The sequence below is a fragment of the Lygodium microphyllum genome, unplaced genomic scaffold (assembly GCF_053477565.2).
Source record: "Lygodium microphyllum isolate KBCC unplaced genomic scaffold, Lygodium_microphyllum_v1.1.10 scaffold_42, whole genome shotgun sequence".
Lineage (NCBI taxonomy): Eukaryota > Viridiplantae > Streptophyta > Polypodiopsida > Schizaeales > Lygodiaceae > Lygodium > Lygodium microphyllum.
This window is the reverse complement of record NW_028229525.1, coordinates 886,051-895,287: the sequence shown is the minus strand read 5'-3', so window position 1 is coordinate 895,287 and position 9,237 is coordinate 886,051.

The following is a 9,237-nucleotide window of genomic DNA, read 5'->3' as shown; positions in this document are numbered from 1 at the left end:
GAACTGAAGACTCAACGACTTTACCTCCAAAAACAGCAGGATTTGTTTAGAAGTACTTGTTTTGATCAAAAAAAAGGAATAAAAAATTATAGTTTAACATGAAAAACTTCAAAGAATTATGGTATTACTTTACATAATCTAAACTTTATGAGAGGTCTAGTTCGAAAGGTAGGTGAAATTTTGGTTTTGTATTGTTTAGAAAGGGTATTCGAGGCGTGTGGTTTCAGCTACTTCTACTAACCGCGATCTATTTAATTCAATGGATCCGGCTTAGTACAAGTCCCGATAACTTCAAGTTTACGATCAATTACATAATTGACACCGGTGATACTGATAATGATCCTTTAAGCGAAAAAGATATTGAAGACTTCTATAATAAAGGGAGACATTCTAGACTAATGCAAGTAACAATTGGACTCTCAATTAAAGGGGGAGATCATTGGTATAGCGAATTGAAACAGAGAATAGCCTTTATGGCAGAGAAATACGAAAATACCACCATATTCGGGTTGGATATTGCGCTCTATGGCCCTAAAAGCTCTAAATCAACGCTTGAGATCCTACCTCAAGAGACAATGAAAAATAGTGTCTGGGAAATTGTCAAAGAACAGCCTGCGGTACAGAAAGAGTTTGGTAAGGACTTCGTTAGATTAAGCAACATGGAGGAGGCCCTTCGGAAACAAGAAAAGGTGGTAAGCATGAAAGAAGCCAAGGACGACACGAGAAAAACCTCAAAAAGACCTGGACAATACATATCTATAAGCAAGCCTGATAAGAAAACTAAGGCATTCATAGTTGGAGACATCGAGACTATCTTAGTAGACGACATACATGTCCCTTATGCCATGGGCTACGTTTATGCCGGTGAAAGAGGTAATTCTATATTGAATATTAAGAAACCAATTACGTATTGCACTGAAAACTTCTACTATAAAGGGGATTTCAAGGAAAGAAGTCGATTGATGTTCAACGACTTCCTTAGCGGTCTAATCAGCTATTCGAATCGTTACGGTACCAAAAGGGTATACTTCCACAATCTATCCCGATTTGACGGTATCTTGCTCTTGAGATTACTAATCGAGTATTCAAGTAAATGGATAGTGAAACCTGTCATTAGAGAACATAATATTTATCAAGTTATGATATATGATAAGAGGAGACCAAAAATCCTGGTACTTGACATCCGGGATTCCCTAAAACTATTGCCCGGCAGTTTGAAATCCCTAGCCGAAGCTATGTGCCCGGAGTTAGGCTGTAAGGGTTCAATCCCTCACGATGAACTAAATTCATTAAACCTTTCGGAGAATAAGGATAAATTGATCAAGTATCTCGAGCAAGATATCTTGATTCTGGGTGGAGTGCTTAGGAAAGCACAAGAGAAATATTGGGACCGGTTTCATATAGACATAACTAATTGTCTGACCGTGTCATCGATGTCGATGAAAATTTATCGCACCCACTATTATCCCAATGCATGTCCTATATATCGTCCCGACCCCAACCAATCGGCGTTCATTCGCCGGGTCATGTGGTGGTCATACCGACGTTTATATACCACATGGTAAGGGCCTTTTCTATTATGACATTAACTCTTTATATCCTTACGCGATGACAAAGCCAATGCCCGGCGGAAAACCTGTATGGGAAGGGAAACTACAAGGTTCCAACCTAGAACCCCTATTCGGCTTCGTAGAGGCAAAAGTAACGTGTCCCGATACCATCAAGGTACCTTTACTACCCTACAAGGACCCCAAGAATGGAACCCTAATTTTCCCCACCGGGACCTTCACGGGCGTCTACTTCACAGAAGAGCTCAAATTAGCGGTAGAAATAGGGTATAAAGTTGAACTTAAGTATGGTTATTTATTCGAGAAGATAGAAAGCCCGTTTTCCGAATTCGTGATGGAAATTTATGGGGAAAGGAAGGAAGCTAAAAAGAAGGGAGACCAGGTAATGTCTGCCCTTCATAAATTGATAATGAACTCCCTGTACGGGAGGTTTGGCATTAAACCCGAATGCAACATAACAGAGATTTGTGATCAGGAAAAATTATACAAGCTAATGTCGATTTACCAATTCAGTATGGTGGAACCGTTGAACGAAACCCACTACGTGGTAAGTTACACAGGCGCACTGCAGAGGTTGCAGGATCATCTGAACAAGGATGATGTTTCGGCTGATAAGATGATACACTGGATGGATTCGTTGCGCAATAATAGCTCATCTGCTGTGCAGATATCTGCAGCAATCACCTCATATGCTCGGATACACATGTATCCTTACATATCCCTACCGGGGGCGGAAAATACAAAAATTAGGAAATTGCCATTACAAAGTAACGGCTACAAACAGAAAGACTAGGAAATTGCGTAAAATAACGATAACAGGCGAAAACACTAAATCTAATATCGGAAATACATGACCCTAAACTTACATTGCAATACTTAGCATTAGAAAATGGTAATCCTAAGTAATTAAAGCATAAAACAATAACCTTCCGCGAAGGTTGTGATAAATTGTCCACGGCTATGAATACTAGAAACGCAAGAGAAATGCACAAAAGAAGACAGAAAGGTTGACCATGACCAGAAAGAAAACAATAGCTATGAATATTAGAAACGCAAGAGAAATGCACAAAAGAAGACAGAAAGGTTGACCATGACTAGAAAAAGATTGACCATGACTAGAAAAAGACAAATAATAAGTTTCAGCATTAGATGGGCCTTTATTATACTTTTTCTGATTATTCTGTTCTATAGTTTCAATGAGGTAGCTGTATGCCAAGGGGAACTTATTAAGCATCCCATTATAACACAATTGCATAATACGCCGTGGCCTATTCAGAAAAAAGAGTCCATCGAGGTTTTAGAATCTTATTGGGGTTCTCTAAATAATTTGAAGGAAATTCCGAATACTGAGGAGGGGAAAAGAATGTGCTTTTTCATACTTAACCCCGAAACGCTTGCTTGGAACTTAGGAATGTGTGATTTAATGCGGGTAAACTATGAACCATATAAAGTATTTTCAGCAAATATGCAAGATATAACCTGTTCGTTTATGGAAACTCTTCGTAATCTTGGGTTTTTAGATATTCCTACTTTTAATGACTTTTATCATTATAGAGAAGTAGAATACAACGATATGTTTACTTTATGTAGACAACTCGCTAATTTACCAGAGTATGAGAGACAGAAATGTCTTCAGATATATCTTCGTTTTGCTCCCGAAATAGCAAAGGTACTTTTACGGTTTTTAAATGCTTTATAGCGGCCATTATGATTCTATTTTATTATATATGACTGGTGAAAATTATGTATTTTGATACGCCTAGAAAATGGATTTTATATAGACTAATAGATTATGAGAAATCGTTGCTACTAGCTATTAGTTTCTTGTCGATCAGCTTTTTTTTTGTTAGCTTACGCAGCGGCTGGGTTTGATCTCTTTAGTGATGCTAGAAGTCGATTTGAATTATTTTATTTGGTCCTTTTTCTATTCTATCATTTTCGATTTAGAAGTAGACTTTTTTTTCTAGAAAAGATACAGATGGATTTTGGTCATGATATTAGGTTTGGATTTTGACTATTTGGTTTTCTCATCGAATGGAGGAAAGGCGCCCTCTATTGGAATAATGGTTTGCGACGAAAATCCTTTTGAAAAATGCTATTTAAGCATTCAAATCTTATCTAGTGCTTGGGACAGACCCAAGCACTAGATAAGATTTGAATGCTTAAATAGCATTTTTCGAAAGGAGTTTAAGCGAGTTCGTCGCAAACCATTTATTCCCAATCAAGGGCGCCTTTCCTCCATTCGATGAGAAAACCAATAGTCAAAATCCAAACAAATAGCATCATAGACCAAAATCCATACTAACCTATCTTTTCTAAAAAAACTGCCCAAGGAAATAAAAAAGTTACTTCTAAATCGAAAATAATAAATAGAAAAAGGACCAAATAAAATCATATATCAAATCGACTTCTAGCATCACTAAAGAGATCGAACCCACGCTCGTAAGCTGACAATTTTTCTGGATCTGCCGTTTTTTTACCTGTAAATGTAAAAGAAACCATGATTAGGATAAAAGAAAGTAGCAAACTGAAGATAAAACAAATTGCAATAGGTGCAAACTCATCCATCGTTAAATACTTAAACAGAAAAGGATAAAAATCCACCACAGACGGCTCTAACGTACTACAAATGCTAGGCCATATATAGATTAGCTGCTGTATGCAAGCATCAGACGTTTGTTGGGTATCTCTTAATAAAGGCAGTAGCTGTTTGACTGTCTGCGGATAATAATTATCCCCCATTTCATGGTATTTACGAATGCATAAATTGGCTTTCCTTACAAATCCAGTAAAAGGTTCACCATAAGGGGAACCCTTGGATAAATAATCTCTTAGATTAGGTAATATTACCTGATGTAATTCATTTAAGGGTCTCGCCAAAGCTTCCCTTCCCGTGCTGTTATCGTTTTCAGTAAGGTATATAATATGATTAAGATGAGCGTCGAAAGAGTTCTTCAATGTCTGATATTCTCTCAAATTTCTAAGCAATGGATCCATATTTTCAATTTTTCTTTAAAATACTTAGGTATAGCAAAGACTTACTTAAGCTCTGCGGTCTGTTTCTGATGTTTATGGATATTCTTTGAATAATTTAAGAAATACAACAAATAATTTATATCAAATAGAAGAAAGAATTGATAATAATTTCTTAAAATTTATTAAGGATATCTGATCGTGTATCAAGAGGTAAATCTATTGAAAATATAGATGTTCCAGAAATGGTTAATAATGTAATCAAGAAAGACCATTTTTATTTGAGTCTATAGAAACAAATACAGTATCTACTCAAACTGAAAATATTCAATTAGATAATATTAATTGAATATATCCTTATTCAAAGCCAGTTCTCGTAACCTTTATTCAAAGCCAGTTCTTGTATCCTTATTTAAAGCCAGTTCTCGTAACCTTTATTCAAAGCCAGTTTTGACCAAAATATTCACCTTATCTTACAAAATTGATGTCAAATGACCTTTTTATTAAAAAAAAGAAATATGGCCAGATGGGTTTAGAGCGAATTTTTTTTTTACAACAAAGATTGCTATGGCGCAACCCGTTTGGATTGGCCGAATAGGTTCTTATTAATCGATTGTTATTATACAAGAATTCTTGTATCGCTCATGCAGATCTTCCATCTACCGGAAACCAAAGGATTCATTGCTTTTCCTTTTTTGTCGAACTTGTATAAACACAACCCTATTTGCACCTATCAGTTACGAACTTGCTATTGTTATGAAAGACAACCCCTAGGCTCAGTCACAGCAACGAGTACCGAACCGTCGTTCCCACGGCTACAGTACCAGGAGTTGCTGCTGAGCCAGCCCGTTCAAAACAGTACTTCTGTCTAGCAGAAACTATTAGCGACATCCCTAGAACAGTATTCGTATCGTGAACCAATGGCCACTTTTCCGGTCGAAGGAAATGCCTAATAAATAGTCAAATACTGCACTCTTTAGCTACTGTACTCCGGAAACAAAGTAAGGGAAAGCCCCGTACGTCAAGAGCTGCACTGCTATGAATCAAAGACTGTCTGCTCGCCGTTTCCGGCCAGTATTGCGGGTTCAATGGCTTTATACGAATTAGCTGTTTTTGACCCATCCGATCCCCAGAAATGGAAATTGTTAATACTGGCACTGTACCTTAAGTGGGAGATGGAATAGCCCGCATTCATGGTTCGAACAAAGTAATGGCTGGAGAATTGGTAGAATCTGAAGATGGTACAGTAGGCATCGCTTTGAATTTAGAATCTGATAATGTTGGCTAAGTACTGATGGGCGATGGTTCGACCATACAGGAAGGGGGTTCCGTAAAAGCAACGGGAAAAATTGCGCAAATACCAGTTAGTAATTCTTTCTTAGGCCTTTAAGCCAGTAAATGCTTTGGCCCAACCGATCGATGGAAAGGGTCAAATCCCAGCTTCTGAGTCTAGATCAATTGAGTCTCCCGCACCATATGGGAATTATTTCAAGACGTTCCGGTGGCGGAAAACGACCCGAATCTGCAGGAATTCGGGAAGGTTGAAGCAATGGCCAAACCTCCTTGAGGCTACAGCAATAACGTCATAAGCAATGACACTTAACTAAAGCACTTTATCCTCGCTTTCCACCTTTTATCTAGGGTTAGGAGGATCACGCGCCATAATGCCGGATCTCCATCTTTCTTTGTTGGTTGCTCTCCAGTCGCAGAATTATGAATAGTTTCACTAAAAATAAGTTTATTGGCTTGAAAAAAAAAATGAACCAATCCTTTAGCCTGGCAACCTGTACTATTTTTGCTGCCTCCAGCAACCTGTTGCAACTAACTTCATATTCAGGATGAAACAAGACAATTATGCCAGATAGTAAGGAATTACAAGTTTTCTGCACTAGAAAAAGCTAATAAATGGACTAAAAGGCCGAGGGATAAACAAAAGGTTCAACGCTAAAACAAAAGATGGAGCTGAATCAAAAGCAGTTTCCAGCTAGAAAAAAGCTAATAAGAGGACTAACCATACTAGAAAAAGCTAATAAAAGGGGACTAACCGTACTAGAAAAAGCTAATAAAAAAGGGACTAACCGTTTCCTATTCTCATTTTATTGCTTGAAATAACGATTGCAAGCCATACGGAGAATACAAAAATTGGTTGATGTAACGGCTAAACAAACCGTTTCTTATTCTCATTAAAATGAAATAAAAAAACATGTATAATATTACTGCGATAGTTACGATATGAGGCTTCAATATTGCTAGATACAAAGGAGAGTAAAGTATGGCTGAAAATAGAAGGAATTGACCTGAAACTTTTCATTCTATTCGTAGCTAATCCAATCCTTGCCATTACAAGCCATACAATATAAAAATGCTTGAAATAACGATTGCAAGCCATATTGCCGAGGCTAAACAAACTTATGAGACTGTACAGGACCATTTCTAATAATCGTTAGGCTCTGGCCTTTTTAATGAGAGTAAGAGAGTTTATTATCTATAGGATGCAATAATAGCAGGTGCTTTCCTTATTAAGCCTAGGTGTGTTTATGAATTAAACAAAACTTAAGCTGTGGAGGATAAGAGAAGCGTTAGCTTTAGGTAAGTACGATAGTCATTACAACTGTTTTTATTGGTTCATCTTAATGAGAATAAGAAACGGTTTGGTTAGTCCCTTTATTAGCTTTTTTAGTTATATCTAGTGTTTTTGCCCAGCAGAGTGCCTTTGGTGTTCCTTCCGATCCCTACGCATTTCACCGCTCCACCGGAAATTTCCTTTGCCCCTACCGTACTCCAGCTCAGTAGTTTCCACCGCCTATCCAGGGTTAAGCCCTGGTATTTGACAGGGGACTTAAAGAGCCACCTACAGACGCTTTACGCCCAATCATTCCGGATAACGCTTGCATCCTCTGTCTTACCGCCATTGGCTGCTGGCACAGAGTTAGCCGATGCAGATACCGTCATTGCTTCTTCTCCGAGTTTACGACCCGTGGGCCAAAAGGAAAAAGAAAAAGAAAACCCGCTAAGATGGCCAGCCATCTTATAGAGAATAAGTTTTAAGTTTTCTTATTCTCATTAAAAAGTTTTATAAAACTTTATTATAGGGTTTCGATCAATTCCTGCCAGTAGCCTCGCCAGGATATGAGAAACATGAATCCAGTAGCCCAAACGAGATGCCCAAAGAGAAACATCCATGCCCAAACGGATAAACTGTTCATGCCGAAGGGGTTGTAACCATTAATAAGTTGTGACGAATAACGCCATAAATAATCTCTCAACCGGCCCCGGCAGCCCCGTTAGGCCTGCCCGGCAGCTTAGTTCCCTCTACCACTATGGAAGGCCGGGTGTATCCCTTGGCAGATGATCTATCGGGGTGTGTGGAACGGCTGAAACGTCTCCCTCATCAATTTCAAGAGCTACTAAACCACCTTAACCGTGACTCTTCTAGCATAGAAAAAGCTAGCTATATGCTATTTCGCCTATTTAGGGGAGGAACTACCCGATACTTCCAGAGAAGGTGCCCTGTACAACAGCTGTTTGCAACTTCCTATAAGGATTTGGCTGGTTATCCTAGGCTGATACCCCAGACTGAGGGGGGATCAGCAACCATAGCAAACCTTAGGAGGGACCTCAAGGGGACCATGAAAGAGGTTTTAGGGAAGACTACCCTGCCACCAGAGCTGGTTCTCGAGGAATTAGCTATGGTTGCATGCCACACGAGTATCTATGCTGGACTTATGGGCAAGGCGCGGGCACCTAATACGTGGGAAGCTTACCACTCTCCTTCCTTCTGGAAGTACGTATTTTCCCAGTGGGGAAAGGATATTCCTAAGCCTTTATTGCTTTATCCGGGTTTAAACGGAGCTAGCCTGACAGGGGAGAGAACCCTGCGAGCTAAAGTCAAGGAAGCATGCGGGCATTTGTCTGGGGTGGAGTTTGAGATGACATGCGCCGGGTATTGCGCCACCCTTTCTGCAAGAGCTATCCCTTTTTCAAACTTCGATAGGGCAGAGAGAGAAGAGTTATTGGCCTACCCGAAGGCTCCCCTATTATGGGGCCTCAATCCCGGGTAGGAAAAGGAGTAGTTATCACGAGGGTCTGATGACCTCCCGAGCATTGGCTTCTCACGAGCTTGTCCTTCTCATGTTTATAGTAGAAAAGCTACTCAACGATCGATCTGGGATACCTATTAGTCTAGAAAATGATGGTCTGCTCTTTCTTACACGAGAAGAGACAAGAGAGGACACGCTCAACAACCTAAACTCTTTTTTGAGGGCTCGGAGCCTGGAGTTTTTGGGATTGCCTATCTTATTGGAGAGGAAGAAATTGGAGAGGAAGAAATAGACCCAAAAAACACAAACAAAAAAACACAAAAAAAGCGAGATCCGAGGAAAAGATCAACAGGATCGACAGGATTGGCAGGATCGGCATGGCCAGCTAGAGTGCCACGATCCCTCGGTCTCTCTCTTTTTGACTCTTTGTTCCCTCCCTCCTCCTTGTATCTCGTACATGCTTTGAGTAGGCTTTTTCTCACCTTTTTCTTCTTTTTTTACCCTTTTTTTCTTATTAGGAGGACATATGGGACTCTTTGCTACTTGACTAGGTGGTTTTGGTATATTCAAGTATTTCCTAGACCAGTCCGCTCTGGTCTCCCTTCGCCTCCTTTCACAAACCCTTGAGAAGGCCATCTCTAATCAAAAGAATCTAC